Here is a 22,137-nt window from a genome sequence, read left to right on the forward strand (position 1 = left end):
ATACACTTTGAACCAGCCTTAATTCTTTAGGTTGTGCAAATATGTTATATTCAAAAGAACATTAAAGCCAAGGATGACAATGATCTGAAAGTACTTACAGTTTACGTGTGATTTTTGATACCATGCAACATTAATGTTGAAGTTTTAAAAGATTTAAACTTTGCATTATAACTTCTACGAAATATTCCAAAAACTTTAACGTGTGTTTTTTTTAAGCCGGCTGGAATTCTTTTATGCAATAATTCTTTATTCAACATTTATATCAACATTAACGAAAAAAGATATTTACAAGTACCAAGCCTCATCTTACATGCAAGCTTTCATTTTCAATATCGTGCAGGTTTTCAAATTTGAACAAAACCTAATTAAATTTTTTGCAAGAAGCAGATTGTTTAAAAAGAACGAAAAGGATTTCACAGAACAAAACATGAAGCCCATTGACAGTTAACCACTATAGTGCGTATTGTGTTGAATGATCTTTCTTTTAAGGTTAGCCGAGAGTTTTTCATGCGCTTGATTTCAGAGGGGCGTAAGTTCATAACAGAAACGTAAACAGCCATGCATAAAATGAACAAGCGTACCGAGACGTAGGCCTACTTACAATAGAATATCGATCCACGGTCAAGACATGAAAACGCTATGAAACTTGGCTTAGCTCGTGCCCGGAGCTCGGATGCCGGGGGGGGGGCACAAGCCGTTTTCGGCAATTTTCACAAGGATTTTATAAATTTTAAAATTGATTGGGGGCATTTTGAATTTATAGCCTTGATATCTTTGATGAAATCAATGCTGCTATTCCCCTGATTACAATGTAAGGGTAGGCAACAACAACAATATCAAAAAGCAATTATTTGTAAATCGAATTTGGGATGAAAATCAACAAGACAGACTTAGCAGGCCTACAAATTTCTGAATTATATAAAGTGAAAAACAATCAATCACGATTCACTGCACTCAGCGAATCAATCAAATAAAACTAAAAAGAAAGGAGCAAGAAAGAATAAAGAAATAGTGAAAAAGAGAAAGAAGAGAGAGAAAGAAAATGAACGAAAAGAAAGAAAGAAAGAAATGAAAAAGAAAGGAGAAAGAAAAGAGGAAAGAAAGGAAGTAAAAATGAGAAAAGAGAAAAAAAAAAGAAAATTCAGCCACACGGAGACTCAAACCCACAAAAATAGTTCATATTAGATTCCCAGTCCAACGCTCTATCCACTGGGCCAGAGCACAGCTTACGCAATTGACTGTTCTCAAAGCGGATGATATTACTGTAATTGGATGCAATTACATATGATTACAATCGCGTCCGCATTATGGCTCTTAGAATAAACACGCATGTCGGCGCTGAAATTTTGAACGAACTGATGGAGGAAAACCTCGTTTTTGCAAAACTAGCTTCAATTTGGAGTGAAAATCAAATGGAATAGCAATTGGCAGAATGTTGAGAAATAATGTAGGTATTCAGATGTCTAAATTAACGTCTCGTAATCAAGATATCGATAATTTCACAAACCAGCTTTTTCTCAAGCAAATTCTCCAAAATTTTCCCCAAAACGGGCTTTTAAAATTTAATCGGTACTGTATTTGGTTCTTCCCCATGGCAACATTATTTCTTTGATCGATTTGTAATACAATACGAAAAAGAAGAAAACAATCGCTCGGTGTGGATTTATACGGAGCGCACATTTGAAAAAAAACCTCATGGAACGTGTTTTTGATTTTTAAAATTATGATAATTTCCATGTAGTGCATTTTGACACAATATCTGGGAATTCCTAAATTACGTGACTGAGACGGGCAATGCAAGTAAGACGTTTGTTTAGAACCTAGTTAGCATGAGTTGTTGTTTGGCATGACTTTTTTTGAAACAAACGTGACTTAGAATCCTTTTTCCATATGACATTTCTAATATGAGCAAAAATCGTGTGAATTCGTTTAGAGGTTACATATATTCAGAAAATATTGTATAATATAGCCTACTCAGTATTTATATACTTTTTGTCAAGTTACCGTATGTGTAAGATGGTTTTGCCAGTTAAAGATCAAACTTTTTACAGGGGATAAAAATTGGTTAAAGTTATTCCAAACCCATGCAAAAATATTCCTTTGGTTACACAGATTCAGAAACTGCATCTACGCCTATCCTTCCCGAGTTATGAGTAATCCTTGATAGCTTGGTATAGCCAAGTTGGGATTCAAGTGGATCTACACAATTTTTAAATATAAAGTAAGTAAATGCTAGAATATAATCCGAGGGTTTCCGTACGTTTTACCCCATACAACAGACCCGTTTTTCTGCTCTCCTGCTTCGATTTTCTGTTTCGCAGCTACGATTTCCGCTCAAACATGCCAATGGCAATGATCAAATTTGTCTAGGGCTTTGTTAAACCTGAGACGAATATACCTTATATATTTGTATCAGGTTATGTGTCTGCATATTTTTTTTTTGCCATTTTAACTTTACGCACAAAACGTATACAGAGAAAGTGGGTAAAAATTAAAGAAAAAGTGTCAACTTTTTTTTTTTTTTGGCCTTGGGTCGTTGCGACTCATAATTTTGTCTCCGTAACTCAAGAGGGAGGGGGTAAATGTGACATGTATTGTGCTTTGTACGTAAGTGAAAATCGCGGGGAAATGAACGATCCCTAAATCGATTCAGCGGCACCTACGAACGGTGAAAGTTGAGAATTTCTTGTGCCTCGTACGCATTGCAAGAGAAATAATCATAATAATCATTGGGTAAATCCACACGAGAGGCACTTAGGCTAGTCAAATTAAGAAATATAAGTGGTTAACCCACCACTAATTGCAACAGAATACCTTTAATCACCAATCATTTCAGAAAAGCATATTTAATAACACATCAAAAGTCCAAAAAAAATCCAAGTAGTGGAACAGTGCCTAATTAGGCCAAAAACATTAGCTTTAACCTGGAAAAAGCTGGTAACAAGCTGAATATTTCAGGATAGGTCCAGGAATATGTGTAGAATAACATACTAAATGTCCCTGAAAATCCGCCTTGTGCTCTCCGAAATCCAAGATGGCGTCCAAAATGGTTGCCATTTTCCATTTTTATCATAACTTTGCAACCAGACAAGTTAGGAATACAAATAAAGTATCTAAACATATGTTTTAAGGTACAAGGAATCTAATAAAAACATTATCAAGAGTGTCCTATACTCACAAGGAGCCAAATCCAAGATGGCGTCCAAAATGGCCGCCATTTTCCATTTTTATCATAACTTTGCAACCAGACAAGTTAGAAAAACTATTAAAGTTTCTAAATATATATTTTCAGGTACAAGGAATCTAATAAAAACATTACAGTGAGTCTCCTATTCTCACAGGTAGCAGTAACTAAGATGGTGTCCAAAATGGCCTCTATTTTTAATTTTTACTATAATTTTTAAACCAAACATGTTAAAAACACAAATTAAGTTAAATGTCTAAACTAAAGATATGTTTAGATAGTTTGGATTTTAAAAAAAGCATTTTGGATATTAAATAAACGCCAAAAAACCCCAGAGGTGGTTTAGATGATTTTGCAATTTGCATTCATGCAATGTAAATTCGGACACCAGCTTTAAAAGTGAGCTAAAAGGCCCAATCAGTGATTTGCCCATCTGGACCTTTGTAAATACATCAAAATTCAGATTTTGGTACATTTGTCATTTTCATTTTGTATGTTCAACTGAAAGCTGCGTATTTAAGACATAATAAGGTATTTACATGAATCTATAATTTATATAATGATAGTATATAAATTAGCCACATGTATTTGAATGTGGCTTCAACTTCATCAATACTGCTAATTTGATTGTTTGTTTTGTTTTGTTTTTTGCCAAATTTTTCATTTCAAAAATACCAAGTGACAATAATTATTTGAATCACTTATCCTTCACTTTTAAGCAATTTATACACAATTTAAATTTTTTTACACTTATGCTGTGATCACTGAATGGGCCTTTAAAATGTATACGATCTATTTTTCCCCATGTTAGTAATTAAAAGTTCCAACGTGAGTACAAGCATATGGTCCCAAAAACAGTGCATTGCCCATCGTTAGAACATTGCTAGCTCATGGTAACACGGAAGGTTATCAAAGACAATCTTTGGTTGATATTTGTTTATATTTACTCTAATTTTGATTGCACTTTGTAACTTGCATTTTAACCTGTAACCTGTGTATACACATAACGTAAAGATTCGCCTTTAAGCAAGAGTTAAGCAAGTGTCCGTGCCCTTATTTGCTGGAGGGATTTCTACGGGAGGGCACTTTTAGTTTGTGCCTAAAAAATCCACGTACTAATATGTCAAGGGACCCATAAGCATATCTTTACGGTATATTGCAAGGAATGTCTGTGTGTAGGCGCTAGTCCAAAGCTTAGCTAGTCCAGAAAAAACGCATAGTCCGAAACATAAAATGGATTCGCTAGGCCGAAAGTTGGTAGGGGTTAGGGTTAGGATTAGGTTTAGAATTAGGTTTAGGGAAAGGGTAAGGCTTACGGTTACGGCAGGGTAATGTTTAGGGTTAGGTTAGGGTAAGGTTAGGATAAGGGTAAGGGTTAGGATTATAGTAAGGGTTAGGGTAAGGCTTAGGGTTAGGGTTATGGTTAGGTTAGGGTAAGGGTTACATTTAAGGCTATGGTTAGGGCAAGGTTTAGGTTTAGAGTATGGATATGGGTTAGGGTTAAGTTAGGGTAATGGTTAGGGTTACAGTTTACGGTAAGGGTAAGGAAAAGGTTTAGATTAGGGTTAGGATTAGTGTAGGGTTTAGGGTAAGGGTAAGTGTAAGGTTTAGCGTTAGGGTTAAGGTAAGGGTTAGAATAAAGGTTAATGTAAGCTTTGGCGTTAGGGCTAGAGTAAGGTTAGGGTAAGGGTTAGAATAAGGGTTAGGGTTAGGATAAGGGTTTGTGTAAGGGTGTAGTGTAAGGTTTAGAGGTAAGGTTAGGGTAAGGGTTAGAATAAGAGTTAGGGTAAGGGTTAAGGTTTAGAGTTAGGGTAAGGATTATTGTTAGGGTAAGGGTAAGGGTTAGAGTAAAGGTTATTGTACCATACTTGATTATTTTACTGCCTAGTACCACTCTGTCTAGAGTGGAGTCAAAACCCATGTACCACTCCCATGTCTCACTCCAGACATAACAAGTCACATGGGAGATCACTTGTCCCACCCTTTAGTATATATTAACTTTAAAAATAAACAGACCCACCCAGAGAGTGGTCCTACTCCAGACATAACATTTGACATGGGAGACTACTTGTACTATCCTCATAACAGGTGTGCCCAGAGAATGGTCTTTTTTCAAGTAAAATTTCCCAGTAACCTCAAGGCTTCAAAAGACAACAGTATGTAACCTCACAACAAGGGTTCCATGTTGGTGTATACTTTTAGGACATAACCATGACCTCAGTATGTTTGTAAACATAGATTACTTCATATGGGTGTGTACTTTTAGAACACAACCATGTCAACAACAAGAATGTAGTACAATAAATAACAGGTTGGCTAAAGGTTTGTCCTTGTAGAGTGCTTTCTTTTGCCATGTCTCACTCTGGGCTGGTACAAGTTACTTATTCCACTCCTGTGATGAAAAACAGGTGTTGGCTAGAGTTTTGTCCTTGTAGAGTGCTCCTTTTTGCCATGTACCACTCTGGGCTGGTACAAGTAACTTATTCCACTCGTGGCCTGAAGGCCACTCGTGGAATAACTATTACGTGTAAGGTTTAGAGTTAGGGTTAGGGCTAGAGTAAGGGTTAATGTAAGGGTTAGAATAAGGGTTAGGGTAAGGGTTTGGGTAAGGGTGTAGTGTAAGGTTTAGAGTTAAGGTTAGGGTAAGGGTTAGGGTAAGTGTAGGGGCAAGGGTAAGGGTAAGGGTTAGTGTAAGGTTTAGAGTTAAGGTTAGGGTTAGGGTAAGGATTTGTGTAGGGTTTACGGTAAGAGTTAGGGTAAGGGTTAGTGTAAGGTTTAGGGTAACAGTGTAAGGTTTACAGTTAGGGTTAGGGTAAGGGTTAGAGTAAGGGTTAGGATAAGAGTTTGAGTAAGTATGTAGTGTAAGGTTTAAAGTTAAGGTTAGGGTAAGGATAAGGGTTAGAATAATGGTTAGGGTACGGGTTAGGGTAAGGTTAAGGGTTAGGGTAAGGGTTAGTGTAAGGTTTAGAGTTAGGGTTAAGGTTAGGGCAAGGGTTAGTGTAAGGTTTAGAGTTAGGGTTAGGGTAAGGATTAGTGTAAGCTTTAGAGTTAGGGTTAGGGTTAAGGTAAGGGTTAGGGTTAGGATAAGGGCTAGGGTTAGGGTACAGGTTAGAGTTAAGGTTAAGCGTTACTTTTACTGTTAGGTTTAGGGTAAGGGTTAGAGCAGAGAAGATGAGAATCTCATCTTCTCTGGTTAGAGTAAGGGTTAGGGTAAAGGCAGAGAAGATCTTCTCTGGTAAAGGTTAGTGTAAGATTTATAGTTGGGGTTAGGGTTAGGGTAATGGTTCTGGTTATGATAAGGGTTAGAGTTATGGTCAGGGTTAGAAAGGGTTAGGGTAAGGGTTAGTGTCAAGGTTTAGAGTTAGGGTTAGGGTTAGGGCACGTGCTATGATAAGGGTTAGTGTAAGATTTAGAGTTAGGGTTAGGTTTTAGGGTAAAGGTAAGGGTTAGGCAGAGAAGGGTTGGGTTAGGGTAATGGTTATGGTAAGGGTTATGGTCAGGGTTTATAAGAGTAAGGGTTAAGGTAATGTTAGGGTTATGGTTATGGTAAGGGTTACGGTTAGGGTTAGTGTAAGGTTAAGTTAGGGTTAGGGATATGGTATAGGTAAGGGTTGAGGTAAGGGTTAGGGTTAGAGTAACTGCTAGGGTCATAGGCGGCGGAACATGCCCGCCGCCACTGGTTAGGGTAAGGTTTAGGGTTAGGGTTAGGGTTAAGTCTATTGTAAGGGTTAGAGTAACGCTAGTCCGGAATTTTTGGAAAGAAAAATAGGGGGAGGGTCATAAAGGTTTTGATGACCAAAATCGTCGGCCGCATCACATACTGACGTATTTGCAAAATACGCATTTCGAGAAAATCGAACTTGAAAATCTAGCGATTTTCATTTGCTGCATAATCTTGATTAAAATATTATTGTGGATTAAAACCAGTTTAACAGTAATGCAAATATACCATATTTACAATATAATTCACTTATCACTATCAGAGCATAACTTATTCTGCAAAAAATCAATATTAAATAAAATACGTCACTATGTGAAAAGGACTTATGTCAATTTCGCCGTTCAAATGACAAATACGTCGCGCAAATACGTCAGTATGTGAAACAGTTGCGCAAATACGTCAGTATGTGAAAAGGACAAAACAGCAATTTTGCCGTGCATTGACAGAGTCGCGCAAATACGTCGCGCAAATACGTCAGTATGTGAAACGGCAAATTCTTCAAATTGCAGATACGATATACTGGACTTGCGCAGTATAGGTGATCGGCAAATACGTCGTTATGTGATGCGGACATTTCAAGGTTTTGTAAATACGACATAATTAAATTAATTAATATCTTAGTAATTAAGCCACTTTGAAGCATGATTTTTGGTGAATATATAGAGTAGAGCATAACAAACTAACATACCAATTTTCTCAAAAATGTTAAAAATGTCGAATACGTCAGTATGTGATGCGGCCGACGAAATGTAGAGAGTCACAAGATGACCACAGATAAGTGTCATGGTTAGGGTTGGTGTTTTGGCAAGGGTTAGAGTTAAGGTAATGGTTAGGGTTATGTTTAAGGTAAGGGTAAGGGTTAGTTTAGGGTTAGAGTAAGAGTTGGGTTAGGGTTAGGGTTAGGGTTAGGGTTATTATGACCAAAATGTAGAGAGTCACAAGATGACCACAGATAATGTGTGTATTTTATTCAGAAAGACTGATTTCAATACAATTTTAGCCTGTTTGAGGGTTAAGGTATATCGGTGGGGTCATATTTTTTATTGCCGAAATAGGGGGGTCGCAAATTTATTGACGCTGACTTTATCTAAATTTGGGACCCCCCTCCCGTAGAAAATGCCCCCTAAGGTCGTAAGGGTTAGGGTTAGGATAAGTGTTATGGTTAGGGTTCATGTTAGGGCTAGGGCTAGGGTTAGGGTTAGAGTTGGGGTAATGGTTAGGGTAAGGGTTAGTGTTAGTGTTAGGGTTAGTGTTAGGGTAAAGGTTAATGTTAGAGTAAGGGTTAGGGTAAGGGGTAGGGTGAGGGTTATGGTAAATGTTAGGGCTAGGGTTAGGGTAAAGGTTAGGGTAATGTTTAGGGTTAGGAGCACGGTTGCCGAGCGGAACGACTCGTAATCGGAATGATGCGGGTTCGAGCCCCGGCGACGCCAGTGTGTTGTGCCCTTGAGTAAGGCACTTTATCTCGATTACACCTCTCCACCCAGGTGTATAAATGGGTACCAGCTTTCTTAAATGCTGGGAAGGTAACATACTCGCTGTGGTTGTGTGGCGATTACCCCACAGCGACATTTCACGCGTGGTGGAGTCTAGCCTAATCGCTAATACAGATTTGATTCCTGTACCTTTACCTATTTTAGGGTTAGGGTTAAAGGGTTAGGGTTGGGGTAATAGTTAGGGTATTGGTTAGGGTAAGGGTTAGTATTAGGGTAAAGGATAGGGTTATAGGGTATTATTTAGGGTAAGGGTTAGTGTTAGGGTTAGGGTAAATATTAGGGTAAGGGTTAATATTAGGGTAAGATTTAAGGTTAGGGTAACGGGTAGGGTTATGGTTATGGTAAGGGTTAGAATCAATATTGGGGTAAGGGTAAGTGTAATTTTCAGTGTTAGGATTAGGATTAAGGTTAAAGAAAGGCCGTAGGGGTTAGGATTATGGTTATGACAAGTGTTGGTGTTAGGGTTAAGGTAATGGTTACGGTTAGGGCAAGTATTAGTGCTAGGGCTAGGGTTAGGGTAAGTGTTGATGTTAGGGTTAGGGTTAGGGTAATTGTTAGTGCTAGCGCTAGGGCTAGGTACTTTTGGACTAGCGCATCTTAGGGGTAGGGTTAGGGTTAAGGTAAGTGTTATTGTTAGGTTTTGGGTTAGGGTTAGGGTAAGGGTTAATGTTAATGTAAGATTTAGGATTAGGGTAAGGTTTAGGGTTAGAGTAAGGGGTAGAGGATTAGGGTAAGGGCAAGGGTAATTTTTAATGGTATATAGATTAAGGCCGTAGAGGTTATGATTAGGGTAAGGGTAAGTGTTGGTGTTAGGGTTAGGTTAGGGCAAGTGTTAGGGCTAGGGTCACGATCGGGGTTAGGGTATAAATGTTAGTGTTATGGTTAGGGTTAGGGTAAATGTTAGGACTAGGGCTAGGGTACTTTTTGAACTAGGATTAGGGTTAGGGTAAGTGTTGGTGTTAGGGTTCTGGTTAGGGTAAGTGTTGGTGATAGGGTTAGGGTTAGTGTTAGGGTTAAGGTTGGGGTTATGGTAATTGTTAGGGCTACGGTACATTGTGAACTAGCGCATCTTTGGACTACATGAGAAGAAAAATAATGTACCCTCGATTCGGCACCATGATGGGACCATGCAATCAATTTTGATAGAAACTGAAACGAGTCTAAAAGGAAGTCTCCGACAATCATAACATTATGCCTCATATGTTAGAAAAATAATTGTCAATCGCAAATCACATACTCATATTGATCATAAAAACGAATAATATTCAAAATTCCCGCGCCGATATTTTATAGTGCAATGACGTAATGGTTATTTGTGCTTAACTGTTCTTAGCCTTCATTGCATTACTGGGACGTCATTAATTAGTGCCCGGGAATTTGAACTATCGCGTGGTGAGAGATGGTTGTTTTTATTCATTTTTATGGCCAATATGAGTTTGTTTTAAATAAAACCATGTGATTCGTGCTCGATAATTATTTTCTAACATATAAAGCAAAATGTTGTGATTGCCGGAGACTTCCTTTAAGGCTGCCGGAGAGGAGCATGACCTTCGGGTGATTGCATTCAAATATTGCGACGTATAAAGCTGACACAAAAGAGGAATGTTATGGAAGATCCCAATGCTTATAGAGGTTATCCACGTTACTCATGTGTGACTTCTAACAAAAGGCGCTGATTCCCGTAGTATTCCTCATTCAAACCAATTCAATGCACGACCTTGGGGTTACTTGCATGACTTTGGCGGGATAGTTTGAAATATTCATGGTTGCACATGCAGGTACTTCTTTTGAAAATCCTTAACAAGGTATAGCAGTCGCTGATAGGATATGTAGCTTATAGAACACATATAACCTCTATCGATAAAGTATTACCAGGAATAATAGACGAAGGGATAGGCATCCTAGTCTGCTGCCCTCTTTCGAAATATGTATCCTAGGTCTCACAATAGGCGGATTAGCGGCCATTTTGTCTTCGACATGATTTTATTCACATGTCCGTATATTTTAGTACACAAATATACAAGTTAACAGGTTTACTATTTTAAAATTATATTTTGAGTCTACAATATATTCTGTAGTAAATAGATCAAATGACGATGATTGTTCAGGTATTATATGCTTGATAGAATTAAACTGTTTGACCAGCTAGTGTTCTCCTCCGCCGTCAGTGTGACTCCAGTCACTCCACGTACCGTGTTGCGAAGGTGGAGGAGTCTAAAGCTGTATTGACGAACACGCATGCGTTAAAAAATATGTAGTCTAAGTCGAACAATAGCGTGACGTAGCTTCCGGCATTGTTCCTATGCACTTTCACCCTCCTGGTATTACTCTAGCATCAATGAAGCACTACCCGCTAAACGATATGAATATGGCGCGTTAACAAAATAAGGCAATTTGTAAAGCACATTCTGAGCTAGAGGCGGCGCTGTGACAGTGGATCAGCTAGTGTAATTCTATAATTGTAAAGGTCCTAATTTAAGGGAGTTTTAAACTAGAGTCACACGGCCAGACGCTGGGACATTTTCGTATCTGTAATTAAGCCTAATTATTGACACTATCATGATTATGTTGGTGATATAAAATCACGAGTCGAGATATAACAATAATATTTATCAGTCTGGAAGTTCATCAGCGTATTATGCACGTCCACCAAAATGAGGGGCTGTGCAATAAATATGAGAACGAGCCGCTGTAGGTGAAAACCAGGCGGAAACGAGCCGCTGTACGTGGAGTGTGAAATTGAAAGGGGCCAATTAAAGTTTGACATAAATTTATAGGAACCCTTTCAATAATACGATCTATATACATTTTTGAAATATATTCCCTGCTCGCTACGCTCACATAGGCCTAATACAGACCATATTTTATAGGTTTTGGAAATTGGGATGTCAATAAAGGAGGGGTTAGGTATGCATGCCGAGTAGGGGTATTTGGCACACTGTTTGGAACTTTTACCCTCCCTATGGTCATTATTTTTAACGGGAATCAAAATAGTTCGGGGGGTCTTGTGGTGTGTTTTTACGTGCGTGCGTCCCATGTACATGTGGTTTATGAATGAGGGCGTCAGCATGTAATTTGAGTGATTCGCACAGTACAGTATGGCACAAAAAAAACACGAATCTAATTTTTACACTTTAGTATTGAAGGAGTGCAACTACTGCGGAATCTCAGCTTACTAATACTATCCTCACCAGTGCGCCCCATTTCCTGGGAGGGATGGGGAAATTCTTGACTAGTATATTAGGGGGTACAAACAAATTAAGCGTACTCTTTGGGGTGAATTATGATGCGGGTAAGCAGTTTTGACAAGCTTCAGATGGAGCAGGTCAAAAGGGGGACAGGCGATTATTCGCACAGAAGTTTGGCGCTGGCACCTTTTCGATATTACACCCCAAAAAGTCGTAGAAAAGCAGTAGGTAAAAGTTGAACTATGCAAAATGTCTTGCTTATTTGAATCCCATATCTCGAGATGACAGTGATATTATGGTTCCCAAACATCGGACATGTAACGAGGGGAATAAAGATTTTTTGGCACGTCGAAAGGATGGAGAAAGCGATTTTTTGTACCATTTTAAGAATTCACTGCCCCATCAAAAAGTAAATTTCTCTGTGAGATGAAAGTTAAAAAAAAGACAAAGCTCAACAATAAGTACCCGCATAAAGACATGTGATATTAAGGGGGTACTATACACCTCTGTGGTAAATTTGTGACTATTTTTTGCATTTTTCTCAAAAAATAATAACACACTGGAAACAAAAGTTATGTATATTATTGGGGCAAGGAATCCAATTACTAAACTGAAATTTCAGTGACTCAATATTCAGTATATATGATAGGAAATGTGGTACATCCTAGCGGTACCTTATTTCTTATCATAAATAACAAACCGCTTGTCTTGGGTCACTGAAATTCCAGTGTAGTAATTGGATTCCTTGCCCCTATATAATATACATAACTTTTGTTACCACTGTGCTATTAGTTTGTGAGAAAAATGCAAAAATAAACACACATTTATCAAGAGGTGTAGTACCCCCTTAAGGTAATTTATTAAATCTTTCCAAATACTAAACAAAATATTTCGCAACAGAAACGGTACTTTCCCTAACCTAAAATCATGATGCAAAAGCGACTTATCTTGATAATTAATACTCTCGTGGCGATAGACATTGTGAAACAGTTAGAACATATCAGTTTTGGCAGATATTTTCATATTGTATTCATAATTTTATTTGATAATGTTAACAAACAAACCGTTGACTTTGTCCTCCGCAATATCATTGTGTCCGGTACATTGACTCTTAAGGTAAACATATAAATGTAAAATTTAGACTTTGTATCTCGTGTGGTAAACACAGTTATCAACAATATAATAAAACCACACCTTGTATCAGGCAAGTCGCACGTCATCCCATCATGACGATGTCGAAATATTATCTAAAAATTAATAATTATTTAAATAGAAGATAAAAATGGTGAGACAGGACTTGTTCATGAACCCTGCATGCAAATATCTGATACAAACTTTTAAGACTTTTAATAAAAAGTACTATCGATTTAAATTGACAAAAAGCTGATCGCTTTTTTAAAGCATTGTTATGTCATTTTCCAAAAAATTATTTTCCCCACAAATTGTTAGTTTTCACTATCAGGTACGTTCCCCTTTTATTTTTGAGGCTAACAAAATAAGTAAAAAGAAAGATAATCGTTATTTATTCCAGCGCATGTACATGTAATTCACAATAACTCAAAAGATGCCACAGTTGGTGTATTTAACAAATGATAGGGCAAGTTACTATGCGTCTGGTGTGTATTGTGGATTATACTCCTCACCAATAACATCAGAGCATTCATAGGGCATACAATTTGTATTTATTATAGAATTGGGCAAAGCCACTAGCCACCAGTAAGCATGCACAGACGAAGTTTCAAATACCGCGCCGAATTGTTGTAAATTGGCTGAGGGACAGCTGGGATCACTGCACTGAGTTAATACACTAAAAAATATGCCAATAAGAAACACTGCCTGCATTTTATGAACTGAATTATATTGAACAAATGTTTTTGGTGAGTAGTATAACTAATTTACTATTCATCCATTCGCTATCCAAAATCACCATACCTTCCAAAATAATGGTACCCAACTTCTACCGGATTATTGTTGAGAAAGTTAAGTGTTGAGAAAAACCTTCCAATTTGAATAGAATTTCAGGTAAACTCTCACTCAATGCTTTGGAAACACAAAAATCCCGTTAGGTCTCAGCAAATGTTAACACTTTTCTTTCATAATTTTCTTTGGAAGTGGATATTTTTTCAAATAAGTAACAAAAACTGGGTATCTAAGTTAATTGGACAGACAGTAATAATATTTCGATCGTGTGTAAATGGTGAATCATATCTCGGATTTGAAAACTTCATTCAAAATCTCAAATTTTGTCATCAATGCAGCAGCTAATGTCATGATTTGCAAGCTATTTTAGTTTATTTAAATATATAACAATCGTGTAAAAACACAACAGTGAAAGGAATTCACGAAATAATACACTGTACGGGCCAAATGTTTTTAAACAAGTATAAACATAATTTCTAAAGATTGTTTGATTTGTGAACGTACCCCATACCATGATTCTATTATAATTTTAAAATTAATATATTTATGAGTTCCCTCCCTCCCCCCAGACGATTTAGGATTGAAGAAGCCATTTGTTCCCGTTTAGCAATTTAACTAAAATCCGCATTGTACTTCTTACTATTAATATACTGATTTTACAGGAAATGAATCGAGAAAGCCAATAATCGCATTAATTTTTCCACATATCTTGCAGTTCTTGAGTTAAGGCCATTACAATAACAAAATATCTACAAGCATTATGTAAGTTTTTGGCTTTTCCCCCTCCCGAGAACAATCATCCACATGAGTCGGGAATGACACAACTTATACTTATAGCTAGCATCGGGATCTCCTTTACAGAACATTAACCATTCCTTTTGTGTGACATCTTTATTTATCTCAATATTTGAGTGCAAACATCGCAAGGTCATGGTCCCCTCCGACGCACCTTAATTGCATTCTTTTTGTCAAGGTGGTGAGGGCAGCATAGTGCATTTTACCTAATATTGTTTTATAGTACTATATAGCAGGCTGTGCTTGTTAGGTAAAACTGAACTCATATAGACGAATCCAATTTCACGCATTCCTACACCTCAATGGCAGCCATTAGCTGGGTCACCGTCGGCTCCATTTCACCTAAAATGTGAAATGATGCGGCCTTGCAGGGTATTTTACACTGCATTCTATCACCTGTGTTACACGTCAGACAAAAGAAAGATGACAGTTTACAACACAAAAGAATCTAATATCGATTTTTAAGCGGCTTTTAAATCCACCCAATTGGGCAGCCACAACACCAGTTAGGTGCTGCGGTGACCCAAAAATGGCCGACCAAATCCTGACATGACATGGCTCGTTGGATTCGTCTATAGTCCGGTCTTGCAGTACTAGCTAGTATTTTCCAGGGGCATCCAAGAGGAAGGACAAGATTTGAATGGTCAGAACTGGGCAATATTATTCCTTTAAATAAATAAGATCACGGCGGTCAGCATCGGGAGGCGCAAGGATTGTGACTGCAAAATAACTACAGAACACTGAAACGAAATAACTGAAACAAAAGCTGTGAATAGTAAAGAAAAGAATAATGACACAAAGCATACTGCTTGGCTCACAAACCCGTACGCGTAAGTATAATGTCAAAGATGTAAGCAATGCCCTACTGCATCAATACATAGATCTACAGTCGACGTAAGCAATGTATTACTTCATCAATATACAGTACAGATTTACAAGTAGATGTAAGCATTGCACTACTTCGTCAATACAAAGATCTACAGTAGACGTAAGCATTGCACTACTTCATCAATATACAGTACGGATCATCAGTAGACGTAGGCAATGCAAATATACCGATTTATCCACTACTTCATCAAAACATAGACCAGATATGAATGTCTCAATAATTTGAGTGAAAAACCGCTAGGTCAAGCTCCCCTCCGACGCCCCTTAATTGCATTCTTTTTGTCATGGTGGTGAGGGCAGCATAACGAATTTACACCTGATGTTTTTATAGTACTATAGCAGGGTGTGTTTGTTAGGTAGTCCGGTCTTGCAGTACTAGCTAGCATTTTCCGGGGTCATCCAAGGGGGGACATAATTTGACAAAAATGGTCGGAACTGTGCGACCAAATGCCTTTAAATTAATCAAATCACGGCGGTCACTATAGGGGAGGTGCAAGAGGGATAACTGCAAAAGAACTACAGAAAACTGAAACGAAAGAACTGATAGTAAAGAAGAGAATAATGGTACAAAGCATACTACTTCCATTATTGGGCCAAAAAAAGTTTGGCTCACAAACCCGTACGCGTAAGTATATCAAAGCCATCCTACAGCGTCAGCGCTATAATTGGCCTATACATTCTGGGCTTATGATGCTTTTATTATTGTCAGTAAAAGAAAGAACCAATAATAAGTGGGTAAAACCCTAATTAAAACAAACAATCCAAAACCCCGCGTACGCATAGGTTGTTGTACTTTTTTTGACAACTTTTCGCGCACTGTCCCAGTAAAACTGCCACAAAATATGCTCGCCCCCCTCTAAATTGTATTGCTTCTGCCACCACTGAAAGTCAACTACTAATAGGCCATTTGTATGAAAGAAAGATTAAACTAACACCAGTATTTCTTTCTTTACAAGCCGACGACGGATGTCGGCTTGTTCTGTCTCTTCTCAATTCTTCTTTCTTACAAGCCGACGACGGATGTCGGCTTGTTCTGTCTCTTCTCAATTCTTCTTCTTTCTTCTTACAAGCCGACGTCAAACGTCGGCTTGTGCTGTCTCTTCTCAATTCTTTCTTACAAGCCGACGACGGATGTCGGCTTGTTCTGTCTCTTCTCAATTCTTTCTTCTTCTTCTTCTTCTTTCTTTCTTTCTTTCTTTCTTCTGGCAACCGCAATCAACTGCATGTAGCTCCGCAAGGATTGACAGATTTCAACCAAAGTTGACCCAAATGACCATTGGGCTAGGCCAAACCTTCCATTTGACTTTGACCTCGCTGTGACCTTTGACCTAGCTATAATGGTCAAAAATGTGATTTCACAAAAAATGCTACTCCTTCCACAAATTTCATGCAATGATCATGTGACTCATGCATATGAATCAACATGTGGCAGTGCTTAAAACTTCCTAAAAAGAATTGAGGTCAAAGGTCATTAAGGGGTCATTTCCGGTCTGAAAGCTAAAAATATTCAAAAAATCACTGTCTTTACAAAATATATAGCAGAGAGTCGCCATTAGCACACATGCATTGCTACTAGCCAGGGTCTTTAGGATGCCTACAGGTTTGGGGTCAAAGGTCATTAAGGGGTTACTTCCGGTCAAAAACCAAAAATGTTCAAAAAATTTTTATCTCAAAATGTAAACAGACCAGAATAATATAACCAACATACATGAATTAGTGTTCCCTGATGTATGCATGGTATTTTTTATTTTGGGGGTCAAAGGTCATTAAGGGGTCACTTCCTGTTTTTAGCTGAATAACTTCAAGAATTTTATCTCAAGAACTGAACATGTTAGAATTTTTTAATTAAAATTGGAACAATGCATTTTGTCGGTGTACATAAGGTTTTTTTTTACATTGAGTTCAAAGGTTATTAAAGGGGTCAAAAGGTCAATCAAAAATTTTCAAAAATCAAAATCCATGTATAAGTTCCGATTAAGCTGAAATTCACCAGGAATATTTCTTATGACATCCTAAGCACAGTGCAAGAGCAGTTGACCCCATCCGTAACCCAGGGGTCAAGTTATAGGGGTCAAATTGCGGCTTGTATTCAGCGTCTGTTGACTCTAGTTTCTTTCTTTCTTCTGGCAACTCGTGACATTTTGCGTGACTTGCCACGTTTCGCCCTAGCTCTCTTATGCTTCGACAGATTTCAACCATACTTGAGTCAAATGACCACTGGACTAGGCCAAACCTTACATTTGACTTTGACCTGACTGTGACCTTTGACCTTGACCTTATGGCCAAAAATGTTGATTTCACAAAAATGCTACTCCTTCCACAAATTACATGCAATGATCATGTGACTCATGCATATGAATCAACATGTGGCAGTGCTTAAAACTTCCTAAAAAGAATTGAGGTCAAAGGTCATTAAGGGGTCATTTCCGGTCAAAATCTGAAAAATTTGTAAAAATATTCAAAAAATCACTGTCTTTACAAATTACATAGCAGAGAGTCGCCATTAGCACACATGCATTGCTACTAGCCAGGGTCTTTAGGATGCCTACAGTTTTGGGGTCAAAGGTCATTAAGGGGTTACTTCTGGTCAAAAACCAAAATTATCAAAAATTTTCAAAATTTTTTTATCTCAAAATGTAAACAGACAAGAATAATATAACCAACATACATAAATTAGTGTTCCCTGATGTATGCATGGTATTTTTTATTTTGGGGGTCAAAGGTCATTAAGGGGTCACTTCCTGTTTTTAGCTGAATAACTTCAAGAATTTTTATCTCAAGAACTGAACATGTTAGAATTTTTATTTAAAATTGGAACAATGCATTTTGTTGGTGTACATAAGGTTTTTTTTTTTTCATTGAGGTCAAAGGTCATTAAAGGGGTCAAAAGGTCAATCAAACATTTTCAAAAAATCAAAATCCATGTAATTTATAAGTTCCGATTAAGCTGAAATTCACCAGGAATATTTCTTATGACATCCTAAGCACAATGCAAGAGCAGTTGACCCCATCCGTAACCCAGGGGTCAAGTTATAGGGGTCAAATTGCGGCTTGTATTCAGCGTCTGTTGACTCTAGTTTTTCTTTACACAGCCGTGACGTTAGTCACGGCTGTGTCTTTTTCTTACAGGTTCTTTCTTCTTCTTTCTTCTTTCTTCTGCCGACCACTACATTTGCTCTAGCACTTACATGCTTGTACCGATTTTGACCTAACTTGGTCACAACCATCATTGACTATGCCCCTATCTGTCATATGAAACTCGTGGGGTCAAAGGTCAAGCAGGGGTCATAGGGGTCAAAAACGTGATTTCAACTCAAAATGCTTCTTCTCTCACAGATTACGTAGGAGAGTGACACCACTTGCACACATGCATTGTTATTATCCAGTGTCTATGGGGTCCTCACAGATTTGGGGTCAAAGGTCATTAAGGGTCACTTCCGGTATAAAACGAAAAACCTTCAAAATTTTATTTGCTAAGAAAAACATAAGACAGTAACGGTATGTTTACAAATAAATTGTAGTTACTCTGTGCATATGTGGTATTTTTTTTAATTTAGGGTCAAAGTTCATTAAGGGGATACTTCCGGTATAAAACGAAATTCCTTTAAAATGCTTCTTCTCCCACAAATTACGTATGACAGTGACGCCACTTGCACACATGCATTGTTATTACCCAGTGTCTATGGGGTCCTCACAAATTTGGAATCAAAGGTCATTAAGGGTCACTTCCGGTATAAAACGAAAAACCTTCAAAAAATTTTATTTGCTAAGAAAAACATTGGAGGGTGATGGTATATTCACACGTGAATTGTGTTTACCTATTGTACATGTGGTATTTTTTCATTTGGGGTCAAAGGTCATTAAGGGGTCACTTCCGGTCTGAGACGAAAACCTTCAAATTGCCCCTTTCTGCCACAAATAACATAGCAAAGTGGTGCCACTTGCACCCATACATTGACATTAGCTAATGTCTATGGGCGTTTTATATATTTTGAGGTCAAAGGTCATTAAGGCGTCAAAACACGGCTGTGTTCGTGGTCTTAGACCACAGCTAAGTCTAGTTCTTCTTTCTTCTTCTGGCAACCGCAATCAACTGCATGTAGCTCCGCAAGGGATTGACAGATTTCAACCAAAGTTGACCCAAATGACCACTGGGCTAGGCCAAACCTTTCATTTGACTTTGACCTCGCTGTGACCTTTGACCTAGCTATAATGGTCAAAAATGTGATTTCACAAAAAAATGCTACTCCTTCCACAAATTTCATGCAATGATCATGTGACTCATGCATATGAATCAACATGTGGCAGTGCTTAAAACTTCCTAAAAAGAATTGAGGTCAAAGGTCATTAAGGGGTCATTTCCGGTCTGAAAGCTAAAAATATACAAAAAATCACTGTCTTTACAAAATATATAGCAGAGAGTCGCCATTAGCACACAGGCATTGCTACTAGCCAGGGTCTTTAGGATGCCTACAGGTTTGGGGTCAAAGGTCATTAAGGGGTTACTTCCGGTCAAAAACCAAAAAAATAAAAAAAAATTTTATCTCAAAATGTAAACAGACCAGAATAATATAACCAACATACATGAATCAGTGTTACCTGATGTATGCATGGTATTTTTATTTTGGGGGTCAAAGGTAATTAAGGGGTCACTTCCTGTTTTTAGCTGAATAACTTCAAGAATTTTTATCTCAAGAAGTGAACATGTTAGAATTTTTTAATTAAAATTTAAACAATGCATTTTGTCGGTGTACATAAGGTTTTTTTTTACATTGAGGTCAAAGGTCATTAAAGGGGTCAAAAGGTCAATCAAAAATTTTCAAAAATCAAAATCCATGTATAAGTTCCGATTAAGCTGAAATTCACCAGGAATATTTCTTATGACATCCTAAGCACAGTGCAAGAGCAGTTGACCCCATCCGTAACCCAGGTGTCAAGTTATAGGGGTCAAATTGCGGCTTGTATTCAGCGTCTGTTGACTCTAGTTACAAGCCGACGACGAATGTCGGCTTGTTCTGTCTCTTCTCAATTCTTTTTACCTAGCCGGGACACCGGCTAGGTCTTGTGATGCTATCGGATCTTTCTTACCTAGCCGGGACACCGGCTAGGTCTTGTGATGCTATCGGATCTTTCTTTCTTCTGGCAACACGTGACATTTTGCGTGACTTGCCACGTTTCGTCCTAGCTCTGTTATGCTTTGACTGATTTTGACCATACTTGGTCACAAACACCACTGACCAAGTCCCCACATGTGACATGAAATTGAACTCCATTTGACCTTTGACCTGCTCACAATGGCAAAAATGCGATTTTACTCTAAAATGCTTCTTCTTCCACAAATAACATGTGATGGTGACATGCTTAGGTCATGTGACTTGACTTTGGTCGGTGCCTATAGGGTGTTCACAGATAAGGGGTCAAAGGTCATTAAGGGGTCATTTCCGGTCTGAAAGCTAAAAATATTCAAAAAATCACTGTTTTTACAAATTACATAGCAGAGTGTTGTCATTAGCACACATGTATTGCTACTAACCAGGGTCTTTGGGGTGTCTATAGTTTTGGGGTCAAAGGTCATTAAGGGTCGCTTCCGGTCAAAAACCAAAATCATCAAATATGTTCATTTTTTTTTATCTCAAAACGTAACCAGACCAATGTGACATAAACTTCATATATGCATTAGTGTTACCCGATGTATGCACGGTATTTTTATTTTTTTGGTCAAAGGTCATTTAGACGTCATTTCCGGTTTTAAGCTAAATAACTTAAGAATTTTTATCTCCATAACTAAGCATAGTAGAATTTTTTAATTTAAACTGTAACAATGCATTTTCCCGGTGTATATGAGGTTTTTTTTTGTATTGGGGTCAAAGGTCATTAAGGAGGTCAAAACGTCACAGTTGCAAAAAATGGATAAAATTACGGAAAAGAAGCTGAACCTCAGCCTATGGAAGAAGGAAAAAGCCCCTACATGCTACAGTGATACACCATTAATGGTGTGAGATACCCATAATAGCCGGTCAAAGGTCAAACTTTAAGACTGGCATTTCCGGCCCCGGCTAGGTCCAGATCTGTAGCCAGATCTAGTTCTTACCTAGCCGGGACACCGGCTAGGTCTTGTGATGCTATCGGATCTTTCTTCTTTACCTAGCCGGGACACCGGCTAGGTCTTGTGATGCTATCGGATCTTTCTTCTTACCTAGCCGGGACACCGGCTAGGTCTTGTGATGCTATCGGATCTTTCTTCTTTCTGGCAACACGTGCGTGACTTGCCACGTTTCGCCCTAGCTCTGTTATGCTTTGACAGTTTTTGACCATACTTGGTCACAAACACCACTGACCATGTCCCCACATGTGACATGACATTGAACTCCATTTGACCTTTGACCTGCTCACAATGGCAAAAATGTGATTTTTACTCTAAAATGCTTCTTCTTCCACAAATAACATGTGATAGTGACATGCTTAGGTCATGTGACTTGACTTTGGTTGGTGTCTATAATTTATTCACAGAATTTGGGTCAAAGGTCATTAAGGGGGTCATTTCCGGTCTGAGAGCTAAAAATATTAAAAAAATCACTGTTTTTACAAATTACATAGCAGAGTGCTGTCATTAGCACACATGCATTGCTACTAACAAAGGTCTTTGGGGTGTCTACAGTTTTGGGGTCAAAGGTCATTAAGGGTCGCTTCCGGTCAAAACCCAAAAATCATCAAATATGTTCATTTTTTTTTATCTCAAAACGTAACCAGCCCAGAGTAACATAAACTTCATATATGCATTAGTGTTACCCGATGTATGCACAGTATTTTTATTTTTTTGGTCAAAGGTCATTTAGACGTCATTTCCGGTTTTAAGCTAAATAACTTCAAGAATTTTTATCTCCATAACTAAACATAGTAGATTTTTTTAATTTAAACTGTAACAATGCATTTTCTCGATGTAAATGA

The sequence above is a fragment of the Amphiura filiformis genome, chromosome 13, assembly GCF_039555335.1.
Source record: "Amphiura filiformis chromosome 13, Afil_fr2py, whole genome shotgun sequence".
In the NCBI taxonomy this organism is placed as follows: Eukaryota; Metazoa; Echinodermata; class Ophiuroidea; order Amphilepidida; family Amphiuridae; genus Amphiura; species Amphiura filiformis.